Raw genomic sequence first — 25,490 nt, forward strand, 5'->3', positions numbered from 1 at the left:
ACGCAGCCTTTCGTTTCGAAACCCTGCATCTTGGGCAGAACAGCTCCCCTGGGCTGAGTACGCTCACAACTCGCTTCCTTCGTCTGCTACCGGGCTATCTCCGTTTCAGAGTAGTCTTGGTTACCAGCCTCCTCTGTTCTCGTCCCAGCTCGCCGAGTCCAGCGTTCCCTCCGCTCAGGCTTTTGTCCAACGTTGTGAGCGCACTTGGAGGAGGGTCAGGTCTGCACTTTGCCGTTACAGGGCGCAGACTGTGAGAGCCGCCAATAAACGTAGGATTAAGAGTCCTAGGTATTGTCGCGGTCAGAGAGTGTGGCTTTCCACTCGTAACCTTCCCCTTACGACAGCTTCTCGCAAGTTGACTCCGCGGTTCATTGGTCCGTTCCGTGTCTCTCAGGTCGTCAATCCTGTCGCTGTGCGACTGCTTCTTCCGCGACATCTTCGTCGCGTCCACCCTGTCTTCCATGTCTCTTGTGTCAAGCCTTTTCTTCGCGCTCCCGTTCGTCTTCCCTCCCCCCCTCCCGTCCTTGTCGAGGGCGCACCTATTTACAAGGTACGGAAGATCATGGACATGCGTTCTCGGGGACGTGGTCACCAGTATTTAGTGGATTGGGAGGGTTACGGTCCTGAGGAGAGGAGTTGGGTTCCATCTCGGGATGTGCTGGACCGTTCGTTGATTGATGATTTCCTTCGTTGCCGCCAGGGTTCCTCCTCGAGTGCGCCAGGAGGCGCTCGGTGAGTGGGGGGGTACTGTCATGTTTTTGATCATCATGTCTTGTCCCTGTGCTTCCCTCTGCTGGTCTTATTAGGTTCTTTCCCTCTTTTCTATCCTTCTCTCTCCTCCTCCCTTTCTCCCTCTCCCGCTCTCTCTCTATCGTTCCGTTCCTGCTCCCAGCTGTTTCTCATTCTCCTAACGACCTCATTTACTCTTTCACACCTGTCCCCTATTTTTGCCCTCATTAGAGTTCCTATTTCTTCCTCTGTTTTCCGCTTCAGTCCTTGTCGGATTCTTGTTTGATGTTTGCTGTTCAGTGTCCTTGTTCCGCCCTGTCGTGTTTTTGCTTTCATCAGATGCTGCATGTGAGCAGGTGTCTAGTGGTCGCGTCTCCAGTCGTTCATCTCTACTGACGAGAGGATTTCAGTTTTCCTGTTTTGTTTTTACCTTAGATATATCAGGAGTATCGTTTTTGTCTAAGACTGGAATAAAGACTCTGTTTCTATTACGTCGCTTTTGGGTCCTCCTTCATCAGCATAACAAATATAGCCTGAAAGAGACAGTCTGTAATAAGGGTCTCCACAGCCAGCCAGTTAATATAGCCTGAAAGAGACAGTCTCTATAAGGGTCTCCACAGCCAGCCAGTTAATATAGCCTGAAAGAGACAGTCTCTATAAGGGTCTCCACATGTCAGCCAGTTAATAAAGCCTGAAAGAGACAGTCTCTATAAGGGTCTCCACACCCAGCCAGTTAATATAGCCTGAAAGAGACAGTCTCTATAAGGGTCTCCACACCCAGCCAGTTAATATAGCCTGAAAGAGACAGTCTGTAATAAGGGTCTCCACAGCCAGCCAGTTAATATAGCCTGAAAGAGACAGTCTCTATAAGGGTCTCCACAGCCAGCCAGTTAATATAGCCTGAAAGAGACAGTCTCTATAAGGGTCTCCACAGCCAGCCAGTTAATATAGCCTGAAAGAGACAATCTCTATAAGGGTCTCCACACCCAGCCAGTTAATATAGCCTGAAAGAGACAGTCTGTAATAAGGGTCTCCACACCCAGCCAGTTAATATAGCCTGAAAGAGAGTCTGTAATAAGGGTCTCCACAGCCAGCCAGTTAATATAGCCTGAAAGAGACAGTCTCTATAAGGGTCTCCACAGCCAACCAGTTAATATAGCCTGAAAGAGACAGTCTCTATAAGGGTCTCCACAGCCAGCCAGTTAATATAGCCTGAAAGAGACAGTCTGTAATAAGGGTCTCGACACCCAGCCAGTTAATAAAGCCTGCAAGAGACAGTCTCTATAAGGGTCTCCACAGCCAGCCAGTTAATATAGCCTGAAAGAGACAGTCTCCATAAGGGTCTCCACAGCCAGCCAGTTAATATAGCCTGAAAGAGACAGTCTCCATAAGGGTCTCCACAGCCAGCCAGTTAATATAGCCTGAAAGAGACAGTCTCTAATAAGGGTCTCCACAGCCAGCCAGTTAATATAGCCTGAAAGAGACAGTCTCTATAAGGGTCTCCACATGTCAGCCAGTTAATAAAGCCTGAAAGAGACAGTCTCTATAAGGGTCTCCACACCCAGCCAGTTAATATAGCCTGAAAGAGACAGTCTCTATAAGGGTCTCCACACCCAGCCAGTTAATATAGCCTGAAAGAGACAGTCTGTAATAAGGGTCTCCACAGCCAGCCAGTTAATATAGCCTGAAAGAGACAGTCTCTATAAGGGTCTCCACAGCCAGCCAGTTAATATAGCCTGAAAGAGACAGTCTCTATAAGGGTCTCCACAGCCAGCCAGTTAATATAGCCTGAAAGAGACAGTCTGTAATAAGGGTCTCCACACCCAGCCAGTTAATATAGCCTGAAAGAGAGTCTGTAATAAGGGTCTCCACAGCCAGCCAGTTAATATAGCCTGAAAGAGACAGTCTCTATAAGGGTCTCCACAGCCAACCAGTTAATATAGCCTGAAAGAGACAGTCTCTATAAGGGTCTCCACAGCCAGCCAGTTAATATAGCCTGAAAGAGACAGTCTGTAATAAGGGTCTCGACACCCAGCCAGTTAATAAAGCCTGCAAGAGACAGTCTCTATAAGGGTCTCCACAGCCAGCCAGTTAATATAGCCTGAAAGAGACAGTCTCCATAAGGGTCTCCACAGCCAGCCAGTTAATATAGCCTGAAAGAGACAGTCTCCATAAGGGTCTCCACAGCCAGCCAGTTAATATAGCCTGAAAGAGACAGTCTCTAATAAGGGTCTCCACAGCCAGCCAGTTAATATAGCCTGAAAGAGACAGTCTCTATAAGGGTCTCCACATGTCAGCCAGTTAATATAGCCTGAAAGAGACAGTCTCTATAAGGGTCTCCACATGCAGTCAGTTAATATAGCCTGAAAGAGACAGTCTCTATAAGGGTCTCCACAGCCAGCCAGTTAATATAGCCTGAAAGAGACAGTCTGTAATAAGGGTCTCGACACCCAGCCAGTTAATAAAGCCTGAAAGAGACAGTCTCTATAAGGGTCTCCACAGCCAGCCAGTTAATATAGCCTGAAAGAGACAGTCTCCATAAGGGTCTCCACAGCCAGCCAGTTAATATAGCCTGAAAGCGACAGTCTCCATAAGGGTCTCCACAGCCAGCCAGTTAATATAGCCTGAAAGAGACAGTCTCTATAAGGGTCTCCACAGCCAGCCAGTTAATATAGCCTGAAAGAGACAGTCTCTAATAAGGGTCTCCACAGCCAGCCAGTTAATATAGCCTGAAAGAGACAGTCTCTATAAGGGTCTCCACATGTCAGCCAGTTAATATAGCCTGAAAGAGACAGTCTCTATAAGGGTCTCCACATCCAGCCAGTTAATATAGCCTGAAAGAGACAGTCTCCATAAGGGTCTCCACAACCAGCCAGTTAATATAGCCTGAAAGAGACAGTCTCTATAAGGGTCTCCACAGCCAGCCAGTTAATATAGCCTGAAAGAGACAGTCTCTATAAGGGTCTCCACAGCCAGCCAGTTAATATATCCTGAAAGAGACAGTCTCTAATAAGGGTCTCCACAGCCAGCCAGTTAATATAGCATGAAAGAGATAGTCTCTATAAGGGTCTCCACACCCAGCGAGTTAATATAGCCTGAAAGAGACAGTCTCTATAAGGGTCTCCACACCCAGCCAGTTAATATAGCCTGAAAGAGACAGTCTGTAATAAGGGTCTCCACAGCCAGCCAGTTAATATAGCCTGAAAGAGACAGTCTCTATAAGGGTCTCCACAGCCAGCCAGTTAATAAAGCCTGCAAGAGACAGTCTCTATAAGGGTCTCCACGGCCAGCCAGTTAATATAGCCTGAAAGAGACAGTCTCTAATAAGGGTCTCCACAGCCAGCCAGTTAATATAGCCTGAAAGAGACAGTCTCTATAAGGGTCTCCACATGTCAGCCGGTTAATATAGCCTGAAAGAGACAGTCTCTATAAGGGTCTCCACATCCAGCCAGTTAATATAGCCTGAAAGAGACAGTCTCCATAAGGGTCTCCACAACCAGCCAGTTAATATAGCCTGAAAGAGACAGTCTCTATAAGGGTCTCCACAGCCAGCCAGTTAATATAGCCTGAAAGAGACAGTCTCTATAAGGGTCTCCACAGCCAGCCAGTTAATATATCCTGAAAGAGACAGTCTCTATAAGGGTCTCCACAGCCAGCCAGTTAATATAGCCTGAAAGAGACAGTCTCTAATAAGGGTCTCCACAGCCAGCCACTTAATATAGCATGAAAGAGATAGTCTCTATAAGGGTCTCCACACCCAGCGAGTTAATATAGCCTGAAAGAGACAGTCTCTATAAGGGTCTCCACACCCAGCCAGTTAATATAGCCTGAAAGAGACAGTCTCTATAAGGGTCTCCACAGCCAGCCAGTTAATATAGCCTGAAAGAGACAGTCTCTATAAGGGTCTCCACATCCAGCCAGTTAATATAGCCTGAAAGAGAGTCTGTAATAAGGGTCTCCACAGCCAGCCAGTTAATATAGCCTGAAAGAGACAGTCTCTATAAGGGTCTCCACAGCCAGCCAGTTAATATAGCCTGAAAGAGACAGTCTCTATAAGGGTCTCCACAGCCAACCAGTTAATATAGCCTGAAAGAGACAGTCTCTATAAGGGTCTCCACAGCCAGCCAGTTAATATAGCCTGAAAGAGACAGTCTGTAATAAGGGTCTCGACACCCAGCCAGTTAATAAAGCCTGCAAGAGACAGTCTCTATAAGGGTCTCCACAGCCAGCCAGTTAATATAGCCTGAAAGAGACAGTCTCCATAAGGGTCTCCACAGCCAACCAGTTAATATAGCCTGAAAGAGACAGTCTCTAATAAGGGTCTCCACAGCCAGCCAGTTAATATAGCCTGAAAGAGACAGTCTCTATAAGGGTCTCCACATGTCAGCCAGTTAATATAGCCTGAAAGAGACAGTCTCTATAAGGGTCTCCACATGCAGTCAGTTAATATAGCCTGAAAGAGACAGTCTCTATAAGGGTCTCCACAGCCAGCCAGTTAATATAGCCTGAAAGAGACAGTCTGTAATAAGGGTCTCGACACCCAGCCAGTTAATAAAGCCTGAAAGAGACAGTCTCTATAAGGGTCTCCACAGCCAGCCAGTTAATATAGCCTGAAAGAGACAGTCTCCATAAGGGTCTCCACAGCCAGCCAGTTAATATAGCCTGAAAGAGACAGTCTCCATAAGGGTCTCCACAGCCAGCCAGTTAATATAGCCTGAAAGAGACAGTCTCTATAGGGGTCTCCACAGCCAGCCAGTTAATATAGCCTGAAAGAGACAGTCTCTAATAAGGGTCTCCACAGCCAGCCAGTTAATATAGCCTGAAAGAGACAGTCTCTATAAGGGTCTCCACATGTCAGCCAGTTAATATAGCCTGAAAGAGACAGTCTCTATAAGGGTCTCCACAGCCAGCCAGTTAATATAGCCTGAAAGAGACAGTCTCCATAAGGGTCTCCACAACCAGCCAGTTAATATAGCCTGAAAGAGACAGTCTCTATAAGGGTCTCCACAGCCAGCCAGTTAATATAGCCTGAAAGAGACAGTCTCTATAAGGGTCTCCACAGCCTGCCAGTTAATATAGCCTGAAAGAGACAGTCTCTATAAGGGTCTCCACAGCCAGCCAGTTAATATAGCCTGAAAGAGACAGTCTCAATAAGGGTCTCCACAGCCAGCCAGTTAATATAGCCTGAAAGAGACAGTCTCTAATAAGGGTCTCCACAGCCAGCCAGTTAATATAGCATGAAAGAGATAGTCTCTATAAGGGTCTCCACACCCAGCGAGTTAATATAGCCTGAAAGAGACAGTCTCTATAAGGGTCTCCACACCCAGCCAGTTAATATAGCCTGAAAGAGACAGTCTGTAATAAGGGTCTCCACAGCCAGCCAGTTAATATAGCCTGAAAGAGACAGTCTCTATAAGGGTCTCCACAGCCAGCCAGTTAATATAGCCTGAAAGAGACAGTCTCTATAAGGGTCTCCACATGTCAGCCAGTTAATAAAGCCTGAAAGAGACAGTCTCTATAAGGGTCTCCACACCCAGCCAGTTAATATAGCCTGAAAGAGACAGTCTCTATAAGGGTCTCCACACCCAGCCAGTTAATATAGCCTGAAAGAGACAGTCTGTAATAAGGGTCTCCACAGCCAGCCAGTTAATATAGCCTGAAAGAGACAGTCTCTATAAGGGTCTCCACAGCCAGCCAGTTAATATAGCCTGAAAGAGACAGTCTCTATAAGGGTCTCCACAGCCAGCCAGTTAATATAGCCTGAAAGAGACAATCTCTATAAGGGTCTCCACACCCAGCCAGTTAATATAGCCTGAAAGAGACAGTCTGTAATAAGGGTCTCCACACCCAGCCAGTTAATATAGCCTGAAAGAGAGTCTGTAATAAGGGTCTCCACAGCCAGCCAGTTAATATAGCCTGAAAGAGACAGTCTCTATAAGGGTCTCCACAGCCAACCAGTTAATATAGCCTGAAAGAGACAGTCTCTATAAGGGTCTCCACAGCCAGCCAGTTAATATAGCCTGAAAGAGACAGTCTGTAATAAGGGTCTCGACACCCAGCAAGTTAATAAAGCCTGCAAGAGACAGTCTCTATAAGGGTCTCCACAGCCAGCCAGTTAATATAGCCTGAAAGAGACAGTCTCCATAAGGGTCTCCACAGCCAGCCAGTTAATATAGCCTGAAAGAGACAGTCTCCATAAGGGTCTCCACAGCCAGCCAGTTAATATAGCCTGAAAGAGACAGTCTCTAATAAGGGTCTCCACAGCCAGCCAGTTAATATAGCCTGAAAGAGACAGTCTCTATAAGGGTCTCCACATGTCAGCCAGTTAATAAAGCCTGAAAGAGACAGTCTCTATAAGGGTCTCCACACCCAGCCAGTTAATATAGCCTGAAAGAGACAGTCTCTATAAGGGTCTCCACACCCAGCCAGTTAATATAGCCTGAAAGAGACAGTCTGTAATAAGGGTCTCCACAGCCAGCCAGTTAATATAGCCTGAAAGAGACAGTCTCTATAAGGGTCTCCACAGCCAGCCAGTTAATATAGCCTGAAAGAGACAGTCTCTATAAGGGTCTCCACATGCAGTCAGTTAATATAGCCTGAAAGAGACAGTCTCTATAAGGGTCTCCACAGCCAGCCAGTTAATATAGCCTGAAAGAGACAGTCTGTAATAAGGGTCTCGACACCCAGCCAGTTAATAAAGCCTGAAAGAGACAGTCTCTATAAGGGTCTCCACAGCCAGCCAGTTAATATAGCCTGAAAGAGACAGTCTCCATAAGGGTCTCCACAGCCAGCCAGTTAATATAGCCTGAAAGAGACAGTCTCCATAAGGGTCTCCACAGCCAGCCAGTTAATATAGCCTGAAAGAGACAGTCTCTATAGGGGTCTCCACAGCCAGCCAGTTAATATAGCCTGAAAGAGACAGTCTCTAATAAGGGTCTCCACAGCCAGCCAGTTAATATAGCCTGAAAGAGACAGTCTCTATAAGGGTCTCCACATGTCAGCCAGTTAATATAGCCTGAAAGAGACAGTCTCTATAAGGGTCTCCACAGCCAGCCAGTTAATATAGCCTGAAAGAGACAGTCTCCATAAGGGTCTCCACAACCAGCCAGTTAATATAGCCTGAAAGAGACAGTCTCTATAAGGGTCTCCACAGCCAGCCAGTTAATATAGCCTGAAAGAGACAGTCTCTATAAGGGTCTCCACAGCCTGCCAGTTAATATAGCCTGAAAGAGACAGTCTCTATAAGGGTCTCCACAGCCAGCCAGTTAATATAGCCTGAAAGAGACAGTCTCAATAAGGGTCTCCACAGCCAGCCAGTTAATATAGCCTGAAAGAGACAGTCTCTAATAAGGGTCTCCACAGCCAGCCAGTTAATATAGCATGAAAGAGATAGTCTCTATAAGGGTCTCCACACCCAGCGAGTTAATATAGCCTGAAAGAGACAGTCTCTATAAGGGTCTCCACACCCAGCCAGTTAATATAGCCTGAAAGAGACAGTCTGTAATAAGGGTCTCCACAGCCAGCCAGTTAATATAGCCTGAAAGAGACAGTCTCTATAAGGGTCTCCACAGCCAGCCAGTTAATATAGCCTGAAAGAGACAGTCTCTATAAGGGTCTCCACATGTCAGCCAGTTAATAAAGCCTGAAAGAGACAGTCTCTATAAGGGTCTCCACACCCAGCCAGTTAATATAGCCTGAAAGAGACAGTCTCTATAAGGGTCTCCACACCCAGCCAGTTAATATAGCCTGAAAGAGACAGTCTGTAATAAGGGTCTCCACAGCCAGCCAGTTAATATAGCCTGAAAGAGACAGTCTCTATAAGGGTCTCCACAGCCAGCCAGTTAATATAGCCTGAAAGAGACAGTCTCTATAAGGGTCTCCACAGCCAGCCAGTTAATATAGCCTGAAAGAGACAATCTCTATAAGGGTCTCCACACCCAGCCAGTTAATATAGCCTGAAAGAGACAGTCTGTAATAAGGGTCTCCACACCCAGCCAGTTAATATAGCCTGAAAGAGAGTCTGTAATAAGGGTCTCCACAGCCAGCCAGTTAATATAGCCTGAAAGAGACAGTCTCTATAAGGGTCTCCACAGCCAACCAGTTAATATAGCCTGAAAGAGACAGTCTCTATAAGGGTCTCCACAGCCAGCCAGTTAATATAGCCTGAAAGAGACAGTCTGTAATAAGGGTCTCGACACCCAGCCAGTTAATAAAGCCTGCAAGAGACAGTCTCTATAAGGGTCTCCACAGCCAGCCAGTTAATATAGCCTGAAAGAGACAGTCTCCATAAGGGTCTCCACAGCCAGCCAGTTAATATAGCCTGAAAGAGACAGTCTCCATAAGGGTCTCCACAGCCAGCCAGTTAATATAGCCTGAAAGAGACAGTCTCTAATAAGGGTCTCCACAGCCAGCCAGTTAATATAGCCTGAAAGAGACAGTCTCTATAAGGGTCTCCACATGTCAGCCAGTTAATAAAGCCTGAAAGAGACAGTCTCTATAAGGGTCTCCACACCCAGCCAGTTAATATAGCCTGAAAGAGACAGTCTCTATAAGGGTCTCCACACCCAGCCAGTTAATATAGCCTGAAAGAGACAGTCTGTAATAAGGGTCTCCACAGCCAGCCAGTTAATATAGCCTGAAAGAGACAGTCTCTATAAGGGTCTCCACAGCCAGCCAGTTAATATAGCCTGAAAGAGACAGTCTCTATAAGGGTCTCCACAGCCAGCCAGTTAATATAGCCTGAAAGAGACAGTCTGTAATAAGGGTCTCCACACCCAGCCAGTTAATATAGCCTGAAAGAGAGTCTGTAATAAGGGTCTCCACAGCCAGCCAGTTAATATAGCCTGAAAGAGACAGTCTCTATAAGGGTCTCCACAGCCAACCAGTTAATATAGCCTGAAAGAGACAGTCTCTATAAGGGTCTCCACAGCCAGCCAGTTAATATAGCCTGAAAGAGACAGTCTGTAATAAGGGTCTCGACACCCAGCCAGTTAATAAAGCCTGCAAGAGACAGTCTCTATAAGGGTCTCCACAGCCAGCCAGTTAATATAGCCTGAAAGAGACAGTCTCCATAAGGGTCTCCACAGCCAGCCAGTTAATATAGCCTGAAAGAGACAGTCTCCATAAGGGTCTCCACAGCCAGCCAGTTAATATAGCCTGAAAGAGACAGTCTCTAATAAGGGTCTCCACAGCCAGCCAGTTAATATAGCCTGAAAGAGACAGTCTCTATAAGGGTCTCCACATGTCAGCCAGTTAATATAGCCTGAAAGAGACAGTCTCTATAAGGGTCTCCACATGCAGTCAGTTAATATAGCCTGAAAGAGACAGTCTCTATAAGGGTCTCCACAGCCAGCCAGTTAATATAGCCTGAAAGAGACAGTCTGTAATAAGGGTCTCGACACCCAGCCAGTTAATAAAGCCTGAAAGAGACAGTCTCTATAAGGGTCTCCACAGCCAGCCAGTTAATATAGCCTGAAAGAGACAGTCTCCATAAGGCTCTCCACAGCCAGCCAGTTAATATAGCCTGAAAGCGACAGTCTCCATAAGGGTCTCCACAGCCAGCCAGTTAATATAGCCTGAAAGAGACAGTCTCTATAAGGGTCTCCACAGCCAGCCAGTTAATATAGCCTGAAAGAGACAGTCTCTAATAAGGGTCTCCACAGCCAGCCAGTTAATATAGCCTGAAAGAGACAGTCTCTATAAGGGTCTCCACATGTCAGCCAGTTAATATAGCCTGAAAGAGACAGTCTCTATAAGGGTCTCCACATCCAGCCAGTTAATATAGCCTGAAAGAGACAGTCTCCATAAGGGTCTCCACAACCAGCCAGTTAATATAGCCTGAAAGAGACAGTCTCTATAAGGGTCTCCACAGCCAGCCAGTTAATATAGCCTGAAAGAGACAGTCTCTATAAGGGTCTCCACAGCCAGCCAGTTAATATATCCTGAAAGAGACAGTCTCTAATAAGGGTCTCCACAGCCAGCCAGTTAATATAGCATGAAAGAGATAGTCTCTATAAGGGTCTCCACACCCAGCGAGTTAATACAGCCTGAAAGAGACAGTCTCTATAAGGGTCTCCACACCCAGCCAGTTAATATAGCCTGAAAGAGACAGTCTGTAATAAGGGTCTCCACAGCCAGCCAGTTAATATAGCCTGAAAGAGACAGTCTCTATAAGGGTCTCCACAGCCAGCCAGTTAATAAAGCCTGCAAGAGACAGTCTCTATAAGGGTCTCCACGGCCAGCCAGTTAATATAGCCTGAAAGAGACAGTCTCTAATAAGGGTCTCCACAGCCAGCCAGTTAATATAGCCTGAAAGAGACAGTCTCTATAAGGGTCTCCACATGTCAGCCGGTTAATATAGCCTGAAAGAGACAGTCTCTATAAGGGTCTCCACATCCAGCCAGTTAATATAGCCTGAAAGAGACAGTCTCCATAAGGGTCTCCACAACCAGCCAGTTAATATAGCCTGAAAGAGACAGTCTCTATAAGGGTCTCCACAGCCAGCCAGTTAATATAGCCTGAAAGAGACAGTCTCTATAAGGGTCTCCACAGCCAGCCAGTTAATATATCCTGAAAGAGACAGTCTCTATAAGGGTCTCCACAGCCAGCCAGTTAATATAGCCTGAAAGAGACAGTCTCTAATAAGGGTCTCCACAGCCAGCCACTTAATATAGCATGAAAGAGATAGTCTCTATAAGGGTCTCCACACCCAGCGAGTTAATATAGCCTGAAAGAGACAGTCTCTATAAGGGTCTCCACACCCAGCCAGTTAATATAGCCTGAAAGAGACAGTCTGTAATAAGGGTCTCCACAGCCAGCCAGTTAATATAGCCTGAAAGAGACAGTCTCTATAAGGGTCTCCACAGCCAGCCAGTTAATATAGCCTGAAAGAGACAGTCTCTATAAGGGTCTCCACATGTCAGCCAGTTAATAAAGCCTGAAAGAGACAGTCTCTATAAGGGTCTCCACACCCAGCCAGTTAATATAGCCTGAAAGAGACAGTCTCTATAAGGGTCTCCACACCCAGCCAGTTAATATAGCCTGAAAGAGACAGTCTGTAATAAGGGTCTCCACAGCCAGCCAGTTAATATAGCCTGAAAGAGACAGTCTCTATAAGGGTCTCCACAGCCAGCCAGTTAATATAGCCTGAAAGAGACAGTCTCTATAAGGGTCTCCACAGCCAACCAGTTAATATAACCTGAAAGAGACAGTCTCTATAAGGGTCTCCACAGTTAGCCAGTTAATATAGCCTGAAAGAGACAGTCTCTATAAGGGTCTCCACAGCCAACCAGTTAATATAGCCTGAAAGAGACAGTCTCTATAAGGGTCTCCACAGCCAGACAGTTAATATAGCCTGAAAGAGACAGTCTCTATAAGGGTCTCCACACCCAGCCAGTTAATATAGCCTGAAAGAGACAGTCTGTAATAAGGGTCTCGACACCCAGCCAGTTAATAAAGCCTGAAATAGACAGTCTCTATAAGGGTCTCCACAGCCAGCCAGTTAATAAAGCCTGAAAGAGACAGTCTCCATAAGGGTCTCCACAGCCAGCCAGTTAATATAGCCTGAAAGATACAGTCTCCAATAAGGGTCTCCATAGCCAGCCAGTTAATATAGCCTGAAAGAGACAGTCTCTATATGGGTCTCCACACCCAGCCAGTTAATATAGCCTGAAAGAGACAGTCCGTAATAAGGGTCTCCACACCCAGCCAGTTAATATAGCCTGAAAGAGACAGTCTCTATAAGGGTCTCCACAGCCAGCCAGTTAATATAGCCTGAAAGAGACAATCTCTATAAGGGTCTCCACACCCAGCCAGTTAATATAGCCTGAAAGAGAAAGTCTGTAATAAGGGTCTCCACACCCAGCCAGTTAATATAGCCTGAAAGAGAGTCTGTAATAAGGGTCTCCACAGCCAGCCAGTTAATATAGCCTGAAAGAGACAGTCTCTATAAGGGTCTCCACAGCCAGCCAGTTAATATAGCCTGAAAGAGACAGTCTCTATAAGGGTCTCCACAGCCAACCAGTTAATATAGCCTGAAAGAGACAGTCTCTATAAGGGTCTCCACAGCCAGCCAGTTAATATAGCCTGAAAGAGACAGTCTGTAATAAGGGTCTCGACACCCAGCCAGTTAATAAAGCCTGCAAGAGACAGTCTCTATAAGGGTCTCCACAGCCAGCCAGTTAATATAGCCTGAAAGAGACAGTCTCCATAAGGGTCTCCACAGCCAGCCAGTTAATATAGCCTGAAAGAGACAGTCTCCATAAGGGTCTCCACAGCCAGCCAGTTAATATAGCCTGAAAGAGACAGTCTCTAATAAGGGTCTCCACAGCCAGCCAGTTAATATAGCCTGAAAGAGACAGTCTCTATAAGGGTCTCCACATGTCAGCCAGTTAATATAGCCTGAAAGAGACAGTCTCTATAAGGGTCTCCACATCCAGTCAGTTAATATAGCCTGAAAGAGACAGTCTCTATAAGGGTCTCCACAGCCAGCCAGTTAATATAGCCTGAAAGAGACAGTCTGTAATAAGGGTCTCGACACCCAGCCAGTTAATAAAGCCTGAAAGAGACAGTCTCTATAAGGGTCTCCACAGCCAGCCAGTTAATATAGCCTGAAAGAGACAGTCTCCATAAGGGTCTCCACAGCCAGCCAGTTAATATAGCCTGAAAGAGACAGTCTGTAATAAGGGTCTCCACAGCCATCCAGTTAATATAGCCTGAAAGAGACAGTCTCTATAAGGGTCTCCACAGCCAGCCAGTTAATATAGCCTGAAAGAGACAGTCTCTATAAGGGTCTCCACAGCCAACCAGTTAATATAGCCTGAAAGAGACAGTCTCTATATGGGTCTCCACACCCAGCCAGTTAATATAGCCTGAAAGAGACAGTCCGTAATAAGGGTCTCCACACCCAGCCAGTTAATATAGCCTGAAAGAGACAGTCTCTATAAGGGTCTCCACAGCCAGCCAGTTAATATAGCCTGAAAGAGACAATCTCTATAAGGGTCTCCACACCCAGCCAGTTAATATAGCCTGAAAGAGAAAGTCTGTAATAAGGGTCTCCACACCCAGCCAGTTAATATAGCCTGAAAGAGAGTCTGTAATAAGGGTCTCCACAGCCAGCCAGTTAATATAGCCTGAAAGAGACAGTCTCCATAAGGGTCTCCACAGCCAGCCAGTTAATATAGCCTGAAAGAGACAGTCTCTAATAAGGGTCTCCACAGCCAGCCAGTTAATATAGCCTGAAAGAGACAGTCTCTATAACGGTCTCCACATGTCAGCCAGTTAATATAGCCTGAAAGAGACAGTCTCTATAAGGGTCTCCACATCCAGTCAGTTAATATAGCCTGAAAGAGACAGTCTCTATAAGGGTCTCCACAGCCAGCCAGTTAATATAGCCTGAAAGAGACAGTCTGTAATAAGGGTCTCGACACCCAGCCAGTTAATAAAGCCTGAAAGAGACAGTCTCTATAAGGGTCTCCACAGCCAGCCAGTTAATATAGCCTGAAAGAGACAGTCTCCATAAGGGTCTCCACAGCCAGCCAGTTAATATAGCCTGAAAGAGACAGTCTGTAATAAGGGTCTCCACAGCCATCCAGTTAATATAGCCTGAAAGAGACAGTCTCTATAAGGGTCTCCACAGCCAGCCAGTTAATATAGCCTGAAAGAGACAGTCTCTATAAGGGTCTCCACAGCCAACCAGTTAATATAGCCTGAAAGAGACAGTCTCTATAAGGGTCTCCACAGCCAGCCAGTTAATATAGCCTGAAAGAGACAGTCTGTAATAAGGGTCTCGACACCCAGCCAGTTAATAAAGCCAGAAAGAGACAGTCTCTATAAGGGTCTCAACATCCAGCCGGTTAATATAGCCTGAAAGAGACAGTCTCTATAAGGGTCTCCACACCCAGCCAGTTAATATAGCCTGAAAGAGACAGTCTGTAATAAGGGTCTCGACACCCAGCCAGTTAATAAAGCCTGAAATAGACAGTCTCTATAAGGGTCTCCACAGCCAGCCAGTTAATAAAGCCTGAAAGAGACAGTCTCCATAAGGGTCTCCACAGCCAGCCAGTTAATATAGCCTGAAAGATACAGTCTCCAATAAGGGTCTCCATAGCCAGCCAGTTAATATAGCCTGAAAGAGACAGTCTCTATAAGGGTCTCCACAGCCAGCCAGTTAATATAGCCTGAAAGAGACAGTCTGTAATAAGGGTCTCGACACCCAGCCAGTTAATAAAGCCTGCAAGAGACAGTCTCTATAAGGGTCTCCACAGCCAGCCAGTTAATATAGCCTGAAAGAGACAGTCTCCATAAGGGTCTCCACAGCCAGCCAGTTAATATAGCCTGAAAGAGACAGTCTCTAATAAGGGTCTCCACAGCCAGCCAGTTAATATAGCCTGAAAGAGACAGTCTCTATAAGGGTCTCCACATGTCAGCCAGTTAATATAGCCTGAAAGAGACAGTCTCTATAAGGGTCTCCACAGCCAGCCAGTTAATATAGCCTGAAAGAGACAGTCTGTAATAAGGGTCTCGACACCCAGCCAGTTAATAAAGCCTGAAAGAGACAGTCTCTATAAGGGTCTCCACAGCCAGCCAGTTAATATAGCCTGAAAGAGACAGTCTCCATAAGGGTCTCCACAGCCAGCCAGTTAATATAGCCTGAAAGAGACAGTCTGTAATAAGGGTCTCCACAGCCAGCCAGTTAATATAGCCTGAAAGAGAAAGTCTCCATAAGGGTCTCCACAGCCAGCCAGTTAATATAGCCTGAAAGAGACAGTCTCTAATAAGGGTCTCCACAGCCAGCCAGTTAATATAGCCTGAAAGAGACAGTCTCTATAAGGGTCTCCACATGTCAGCCAGTTAATATAGCCTGAAAGAGATAGTCTCTATAAGGGTCTCCACATCCAGTCAGTTAATATAGCCTGAAAGAGACAGTCTCTATAAGGGTCTCCACAGCCAGCCAGTTAATATAGCCTGAAAGAGACAGTCTGTAATAAGGGTCTCGACACCCAGCCAGTTAATAAAGCCTGAAAGAGACAGTCTCTATAAGGGTCTCCACAGCCAGCCAGTTAATATAGCCTGAAAGAGACAGTCTCCATAAGGGTCTCCACAGCCAGCCAGTTAATATAGCCTGAAAGAGACAGTCTGTAATAAGGGTCTCCACAGCCATCCAGTTAATATAGCCTGAAAGAGACAGTCTGTAATAAGGGTCTCCACAGCCAGCCAGTTAATATAGCCTGAAAGAGACAGTCTCTATAAGGGTCTCCACAGCCAGCCAGTTAATATAGCCTGAAAGAGACAGTCTCTATAAGGGTCTCCACAGCCAACCAGTTAATATAGCCTGAAAGAGACAGTCTCTATAGGGGTCTCCACAGCCAGCCAGTTAATATAGCCTGAAAGAGACAGTCTCCATAAGGGTCTCCACAGCCAGCCAGTTAATATAGCCTGAAAGAGACAGTCTCTATAAGGGTCTCCACAGCCAGCCAGTTAATATAGCCTGAAAGAGACAGTCTCTATAAGGGTCTCCACAGCCAACCAGTTAATATAGCCTGAAAGAGACAGTCTCCATAAGGGTCTCCACAGCCAGCCAGTTAATATAGCCTGAAAGAGACAGTCTCTAATAAGGGTCTCCACAGCCAGCCAGTTAATATAGCCTGAAAGAGACAGTCTCTATAAGGGTCTCCACATGTCAGCCAGTTAATATAGCCTGAAAGAGATAGTCTCTATAAGGGTCTCCACATCCAGTCAGTTAATATAGCCTGAAAGAGACAGTCTCTATAAGGGTCTCCACAGCCAGCCAGTTAATATAGCCTGAAAGAGACAGTCTGTAATAAGGGTCTCGACACCCAGCCAGTTAATAAAGCCTGAAAGAGACAGTCTCTATAAGGGTCTCCACAGCCAGCCAGTTAATATAGCCTGAAAGAGACAGTCTCCATAAGGGTCTCCACAGCCAGCCAGTTAATATAGCCTGAAAGAGACAGTCTGTAATAAGGGTCTCCACAGCCATCCAGTTAATATAGCCTGAAAGAGACAGTCTGTAATAAGGGTCTCCACAGCCAGCCAGTTAATATAGCCTGAAAGAGACAGTCTCTATAAGGGTCTCCACAGCCAGCCAGTTAATATAGCCTGAAAGAGACAGTCTCTATAAGGGTCTCCACAGCCAACCAGTTAATATAGCCTGAAAGAGACAGTCTCTATAGGGGTCTCCACAGCCAGCCAGTTAATATAGCCTGAAAGAGACAGTCTCCATAAGGGTCTCCACAGCCAGCCAGTTAATATAGCCTGAAAGAGACAGTCTCTATAAGGGTCTCCACAGCCAGCCAGTTAATATAGCCTGAAAGAGACAGTCTCTATAAGGGTCTCCACAGCCAACCAGTTAATATAGCCTGAAAGAGACAGTCTCTATAAGGGTCTCCACAGCCAGCCAGTTAATAAAGCCTGAAAGAGACAGTCTGTAATAAGGGTCTCCACAGCCAGCCAGTTAATATAGCCTGAAAGAGACAGTCTCTATAAGGGTCTCCACAGCCAGCCAGTTAATATAGCCTGAAAGAGACAGTCTCTATAAGGGTCTCCACAGCCAACCAGTTAATATAACCTGAAAGAGACAGTCTCTATAAGGGTCTCCACAGTTAGCCAGTTAATATAGCCTGAAAGAGACAGTCTCCATAAGGGTCTCCACAGCCAGCCAGTTAATATAGCCTGAAATAGACAGTCTCTAATAAGGGTCTCCACAGCCAGCCAGTTAATATAGCCTGAAAGAGACAGTCTCTATAACGGTCTCCACATGTCAGCCAGTTAATATAGCCTGAAAGAGACAGTCTCTATAAGGGTCTCCACATCCAGTCAGTTAATATAGCCTGAAAGAGACAGTCTCTATAAGGGTCTCCACAGCCAGCCAGTTAATATAGCCTGAAAGAGACAGTCTGTAATAAGGGTCTCGACACCCAGCCAGTTAATAAAGCCTGAAAGAGACAGTCTCTATAAGGGTCTCCACAGCCAGCCAGTTAATATAGCCTGAAAGAGACAGTCTCCATAAGGGTCTCCACAGCCAGCCAGTTAATATAGCCTGAAAGAGACAGTCTGTAATAAGGGTCTCCACAGCCATCCAGTTAATATAGCCTGAAAGAGACAGTCTCTATAAGGGTCTCCACAGCCAGCCAGTTAATATAGCCTGAAAGAGACAGTCTCTATAAGGGTCTCCACAGCCAACCAGTTAATATAGCCTGAAAGAGACAGTCTCTATAAGGGTCTCCACAGCCAGCCAGTTAATATAGCCTGAAAGAGACAGTCTGTAATAAGGGTCTCGACACCCAGCCAGTTAATAAAGCCTGAAAGAGACAGTCTCTATAAGGGTCTCAACATCCAGCCGGTTAATATAGCCTGAAAGAGACAGTCTCTATAAGGGTCTCCACACCCAGCCAGTTAATATAGCCTGAAAGAGACAGTCTGTAATAAGGGTCTCGACACCCAGCCAGTTAATAAAGCCTGAAATAGACAGTCTCTATAAGGGTCTCCACAGCCAGCCAGTTAATAAAGCCTGAAAGAGACAGTCTCCATAAGGGTCTCCACAGCCAGCCAGTTAATATAGCCTGAAAGATACAGTCTCCAATAAGGGTCTCCATAGCCAGCCAGTTAATATAGCCTGAAAGAGACAGTCTCTATAAGGGTCTCCACAGCCAGCCAGTTAATATAGCCTGAAAGAGACAGTCTGTAATAAGGGTCTCGACACCCAGCCAGTTAATAAAGCCTGCAAGAGACAGTCTCTATAAGGGTCTCCACAGCCAGCCAGTTAATATAGCCTGAAAGAGACAGTCTCCATAAGGGTCTCCACAGCCAGCCAGTTAATATAGCCTGAAAGAGACAGTCTCTAATAAGGGTCTCCACAGCCAGCCAGTTAATATAGCCTGAAAGAGACAGTCTCTATAAGGGTCTCCACATGTCAGCCAGTTAATATAGCCTGAAAGAGACAGTCTCTATAAGGGTCTCCACAGCCAGCCAGTTAATATAGCCTGAAAGAGACAGTCTGTAATAAGGGTCTCGACACCCAGCCAGTTAATAAAGCCTGAAAGAGACAGTCTCTATAAGGGTCTCCACAGCCAGCCAGTTAATATAGCCTGAAAGAGACAGTCTCCATAAGGGTCTCCACAGCCAGCCAGTTAATATAGCCTGAAAGAGACAGTCTGTAATAAGGGTCTCCACAGCCAGCCAGTTAATATAGCCTGAAAGAGAAAGTCTCCATAAGGGTCTCCACAGCCAGCCAGTTAATATAGCCTGAAAGAGACAGTCTCTAATAAGGGTCTCCACAGCCAGCCAGTTAATATAGCCTGAAAGAGACAGTCTCTATAAGGGTCTCCACATGTCAGCCAGTTAATATAGCCTGAAAGAGATAGTCTCTATAAGGGTCTCCACATCCAGTCAGTTAATATAGCCTGAAAGAGACAGTCTCTATAAGGGTCTCCACAGCCAGCCAGTTAATATAGCCTGAAAGAGACAGTCTGTAATAAGGGTCTCGACACCCAGCCAGTTAATAAAGCCTGAAAGAGACAGTCTCTATAAGGGTCTCCACAGCCAGCCAGTTAATATAGCCTGAAAGAGACAGTCTCCATAAGGGTCTCCACAGCCAGCCAGTTAATATAGCCTGAAAGAGACAGTCTGTAATAAGGGTCTCCACAGCCATCCAGTTAATATAGCCTGAAAGAGACAGTCTGTAATAAGGGTCTCCACAGCCAGCCAGTTAATATAGCCTGAAAGAGACAGTCTCTATAAGGGTCTCCACAGCCAGCCAGTTAATATAGCCTGAAAGAGACAGTCTCTATAAGGGTCTCCACAGCCAACCAGTTAATATAGCCTGAAAGAGACAGTCTCTATAGGGGTCTCCACAGCCAGCCAGTTAATATAGCCTGAAAGAGACAGTCTCCATAAGGGTCTCCACAGCCAGCCAGTTAATATAGCCTGAAAGAGACAGTCTCTATAAGGGTCTCCACAGCCAGCCAGTTAATATAGCCTGAAAGAGACAGTCTCTATAAGGGTCTCCACAGCCAACCAGTTAATATAGCCTGAAAGAGACAGTCTCTATAAGGGTCTCCACAGCCAGCCAGTTAATAAAGCCTGAAAGAGACAGTCTGTAATAAGGGTCTCCACAGCCAGCCAGTTAATATAGCCTGAAAGAGACAGTCTCTATAAGGGTCTCCACAGCCAGCCAGTTAATATAGCCTGAAAGAGACAGTCTCTATAAGGGTCTCCACAGCCAACCAGTTAATATAACCTGAAAGAGACAGTCTCTATAAGGGTCTCCACAGTTAGCCAGTTAATATAGCCTGAAAGAGACAGTCTCTATAAGGGTCTCCACAGCCAACCAGTTAATACAGCCTGAAAGAGACAGTCTCTATAAGGGTCTCCACAGCCAACCAGTTAATAAAGCCTGAAAGAGACAGTCTCCATAAGGGTCTCCACAGCCAGCCAGTTAATAAAGCCTGAAAGAGACAGTCTCCATAAGGGTCTCCACAGCCAGCCAGTTAATATAGCCTGAAAGATACAGTCTCCAATAAGGGTCTCCATAGCCAGCCAGTTAATATAGCCTGAAAGAGACAGTCTCTATAAGGGTCTCCACATGTCAGCCAGTTAATATAGCCTGAAAGAGACAGTCTCTATAAGGGTCTCCACACCCAGCCAGTTAATGTAGCCTGAAAGAGACAGTCTCTATAAGGGTCTCCACACCCAGCCAGTTAATATAGCCTGAAAGAGACAGTCCGTAATAAGGGTCTCCACACCCAGCCAGTTAATATAGCCTGAAAGAGACAGTCTCTATAAGGGTCTCCACAGCCAGCCAGTTAATATAGCCTGAAAGAGACAATCTCTATAAGGGTCTCCACACCCAGCCAGTTAATATAGCCTGAAAGAGACAGTCTGTAATAAGGGTCTCCACACCCAGCCAGTTAATATAGCCTGAAAGAGAGTCTGTAATAAGGGTCTCCACAGCCAGCCAGTTAATATAGCCTGAAAGAGACAGTCTCTATAAGGGTCTCCACAGCCAACCAGTTAATATAGCCTGAAAGAGACAGTCTCTATAAGGGTCTCCACAGCCAACCAGTTAATAAAGCCTGAAAGAGACAGTCTCCATAAGGGTCTCCACAGCCAGCCAGTTAATAAAGCCTGAAAGAGACAGTCTCCATAAGGGTCTCCACAGCCAGCCAGTTAATATAGCCTGAAAGATACAGTCTCCAATAAGGGTCTCCATAGCCAGCCAGTTAATATAGCCTGAAAGAGACAGTCTCTATAAGGGTCTCCACATGTCAGCCAGTTAATATAGCCTGAAAGAGACAGTCTCTATAAGGGTCTCCACACCCAGCCAGTTAATGTAGCCTGAAAGAGACAGTCTCTATAAGGGTCTCCACACCCAGCCAGTTAATATAGCCTGAAAGAGACAGTCCGTAATAAGGGTCTCCACACCCAGCCAGTTAATATAGCCTGAAAGAGACAGTCTCTATAAGGGTCTCCACAGCCAGCCAGTTAATATAGCCTGAAAGAGACAATCTCTATAAGGGTCTCCACACCCAGCCAGTTAATATAGCCTGAAAGAGACAGTCTGTAATAAGGGTCTCCACACCCAGCCAGTTAATATAGCCTGAAAGAGAGTCTGTAATAAGGGTCTCCACAGCCAGCCAGTTAATATAGCCTGAAAGAGACAGTCTCTATAAGGGTCTCCACAGCCAGCCAGTTAATATAGCCTGAAAGAGACAGTCTCTATAAGGGTCTCCACAGCCAGCCAGTTAATATAGCCTGAAAGAGACAGTCTGTAATAAGGGTCTCGACACCCAGCCAGTTAATAAAGCCTGCAAGAGACAGTCTCTATAAGGGTCTCCACAGCCAGCCAGTTAATATAGCCTGAAAGAGACAGTCTCCATAAGGGTCTCCACAGCCAACCAGTTAATATAGCCTGAAAGAGACAGTCTCTAATAAGGGTCTCCACAGCCAGCCAGTTAATATAGCCTGAAAGAGACAGTCTCTATAAGGGTCTCCACATGTCAGCCAGTTAATATAGCCTGAAAGAGACAGTCTCTATAAGGGTCTCCACATGCAGTCAGTTAATATAGCCTGAAAGAGACAGTCTCTATAAGGGTCTCCACAGCCAGCCAGTTAATATAGCCTGAAAGAGACAGTCTGTAATAAGGGTCTCGACACCCAGCCAGTTAATAAAGCCTGAAAGAGACAGTCTCTATAAGGGTCTCCACAGCCAGCCAGTTAATATGGCCTGAAAGAGACAGTCTCCATAAGGGTCTCCACAGCCAGCCAGTTAATATAGCCTGAAAGAGACAGTCTCCATAAGGGTCTCCATAGCCAGCCAGTTAATATAGCCTGAAAGAGACAGTCTCTATAGGGGTCTCCACAGCCAGCCAGTTAATATAGCCTGAAAGAGACAGTCTCTAATAAGGGTCTCCACAGCCAGCCAGTTAATATAGCCTGAAAGAGACAGTCTCTATAAGGGTCTCCACATGTCAGCCAGTTAATATAGCCTGAAAGAGACAGTCTCTATAAGGGTCTCCACATCCAGCCAGTTAATATAGCCTGAAAGAGAGTCTGTAATAAGGGTCTCCACAGCCAGCCAGTTAATATAGCCTGAAAGAGACAGTCTCTATAAGGGTCTCCACAGCCAGCCAGTTAATATAGCCTGAAAGAGACAGTCTCTATAAGGGTCTCCACAGCCAACCAGTTAATATAGCCTGAAAGAGACAGTCTCTATAAGGGTCTCCACAGCCAGCCAGTTAATATAGCCTGAAAGAGACAGTCTGTAATAAGGGTCTCGACACCCAGCCAGTTAATAAAGCCTGCAAGAGACAGTCTCTATAAGGGTCTCCACAGCCAGCCAGTTAATATAGCCTGAAAGAGACAGTCTCCATAAGGGTCTCCACAGCCAACCAGTTAATATAGCCTGAAAGAGACAGTCTCTAATAAGGGTCTCCACAGCCAGCACGTTAATATAGCCTGAAAGAGACAGTCTCTATAAGGGTCTCCACATGTCAGCCAGTTAATATAGCCTGAAAGAGACAGTCTCTATAAGGGTCTCCACATGCAGTCAGTTAATATAGCCTGAAAGAGACAGTCTCTATAAGGGTCTCCACAGCCAGCCAGTTAATATAGCCTGAAAGAGACAGTCTGTAATAAGGGTCTCGACACCCAGCCAGTTAATAAAGCCTGAAAGAGACAGTCTCTATAAGGGTCTCCACAGCCAGCCAGTTAATATAGCCTGAAAGAGACAGTCTCCATAAGGGTCTCCACAGCCAGCCAGTTAATATAGCCTGAAAGAGACAGTCTCCATAAGGGTCTCCACAGCCAGCCAGTTAATATAGCCTGAAAGAGACAGTCTCTATAGGGGTCTCCACAGCCAGCCAGTTAATATAGCCTGAAAGAGACAGTCTCTAATAAGGGTCTCCACAGCCAGCCAGTTAATATAGCCTGAAAGAGACAGTCTCTATAAGGGTCTCCACATGTCAGCCAGTTAATATAGCCTGAAAGAGACAGTCTCTATAAGGGTCTCCACATCCAGCCAGTTAATATAGCCTGAAAGAGACAGTCTCCATAAGGGTCTCCACAACCAGCCAGTTAATATAGCCTGAAAGAGACAGTCTCTATAAGGGTCTCCACAGCCAGCCAGTTAATATAGCCTGAAAGAGACAGTCTCTATAAGGGTCTCCACAGCCTGCCAGTTAATATAGCCTGAAAGAGACAGTCTCTATAAGGGTCTCCACAGCCAGCCAGTTAATATATCCTGAAAGAGACAGTCTCTATAAGGGTCTCCACAGCCAGCCAGTTAATATAGCCTGAAAGAGACAGTCTCTAATAAGGGTCTCCACAGCCAGCCAGTTAATATAGCATGAAAGAGACAGTCTCTATAAGGGTCTCCACAGCCAGCCAGTTAATAAAGCCTGCAAGAGACAGTCTCTATAAGGGTCTCCACAGCCAGCCAGTTAATATAGCCTGAAAGAGACAGTCTCCATAAGGGTCTCCACAGCCAGCCAGTTAATATAGCCTGAAAGAGACAGTCTCCATAAGGGTCTCCACAGCCAGCCAGTTAATATAGCCTGAAAGAGACAGTCTCTATAAGGGTCTCCACGGCCAGCCAGTTAATATAGCCTGAAAGAGACAGTCTCTAATAAGGGTCTCCACAGCCAGCCAGTTAATATAGCCTGAAAGAGACAGTCTCTATAAGGGTCTCCACATGTCAGCCGGTTAATATAGCCTGAAAGAGACAGTCTCTATAAGGGTCTCCACATCCAGCCAGTTAATATAGCCTGAAAGAGACAGTCTCCATAAGGGTCTCCACAACCAGCCAGTTAATATAGCCTGAAAGAGACAGTCTCTATAAGGGTCTCCACAGCCAGCCAGTTAATATAGCCTGAAAGAGACAGTCTCTATAAGGGTCTCCACAGCCAGCCAGTTAATATATCCTGAAAGAGACAGTCTCTATAAGTGTCTCCACAGCCAGCCAGTTAATATAGCCTGAAAGAGACAGTCTCTAATAAGGGTCTCCACAGCCAGCCACTTAATATAGCATGAAAGAGATAGTCTCTATAAGGGTCTCCACACCCAGCGAGTTAATATAGCCTGAAAGAGACAGTCTCTATAAGGGTCTCCACACCCAGCCAGTTAATATAGCCTGAAAGAGACAGTCTGTAATAAGGGTCTCCACAGCCAGCCAGTTAATATAGCCTGAAAGAGACAGTCTCTATAAGGGTCTCCACAGCCAGCCAGTTAATATAGCCTGAAAGAGACAGTCTCTATAAGGGTCTCCACATGTCAGCCAGTTAATAAAGCCTGAAAGAGACAGTCTCTATAAGGGTCTCCACACCCAGCCAGTTAATATAGCCTGAAAGAGACAGTCTCTATAAGGGTCTCCACACCCAGCCAGTTAATATAGCCTGAAAGAGACAGTCTGTAATAAGGGTCTCCACAGCCAGCCAGTTAATATAGCCTGAAAGAGACAGTCTCTATAAGGGTCTCCACAGCCAGCCAGTTAATATAGCCTGAAAGAGACAGTCTCTATAAGGGTCTCCACAGCCAACCAGTTAATATAACCTGAAAGAGACAGTCTCTATAAGGGTCTCCACAGTTAGCCAGTTAATATAGCCTGAAAGAGACAGTCTCTATAAGGGTCTCCACAGCCAACCAGTTAATATAGCCTGAAAGAGACAGTCTCTATAAGGGTCTCCACAGCCAGACAGTTAATATAGCCTGAAAGAGACAGTCTCTATAAGGGTCTCCACACCCAGCCAGTTAATATAGCCTGAAAGAGACAGTCTGTAATAAGGGTCTCGACACCCAGCCAGTTAATAAAGCCTGAAATAGACAGTCTCTATAAGGGTCTCCACAGCCAGCCAGTTAATAAAGCCTGAAAGAGACAGTCTCCATAAGGGTCTCCACAGCCAGCCAGTTAATATAGCCTGAAAGATACAGTCTCCAATAAGGGTCTCCATAGCCAGCCAGTTAATATAGCCTGAAAGAGACAGTCTCTATATGGGTCTCCACACCCAGCCAGTTAATATAGCCTGAAAGAGACAGTCCGTAATAAGGGTCTCCACACCCAGCCAGTTAATATAGCCTGAAAGAGACAGTCTCTATAAGGGTCTCCACAGCCAGCCAGTTAATATAGCCTGAAAGAGACAATCTCTATAAGGGTCTCCACACCCAGCCAGTTAATATAGCCTGAAAGAGAAAGTCTGTAATAAGGGTCTCCACACCCAGCCAGTTAATATAGCCTGAAAGAGAGTCTGTAA

This window comes from Salvelinus fontinalis, chromosome 29, assembly GCF_029448725.1.
Source record: "Salvelinus fontinalis isolate EN_2023a chromosome 29, ASM2944872v1, whole genome shotgun sequence".
Taxonomy (NCBI): Eukaryota; Metazoa; Chordata; class Actinopteri; order Salmoniformes; family Salmonidae; genus Salvelinus; species Salvelinus fontinalis.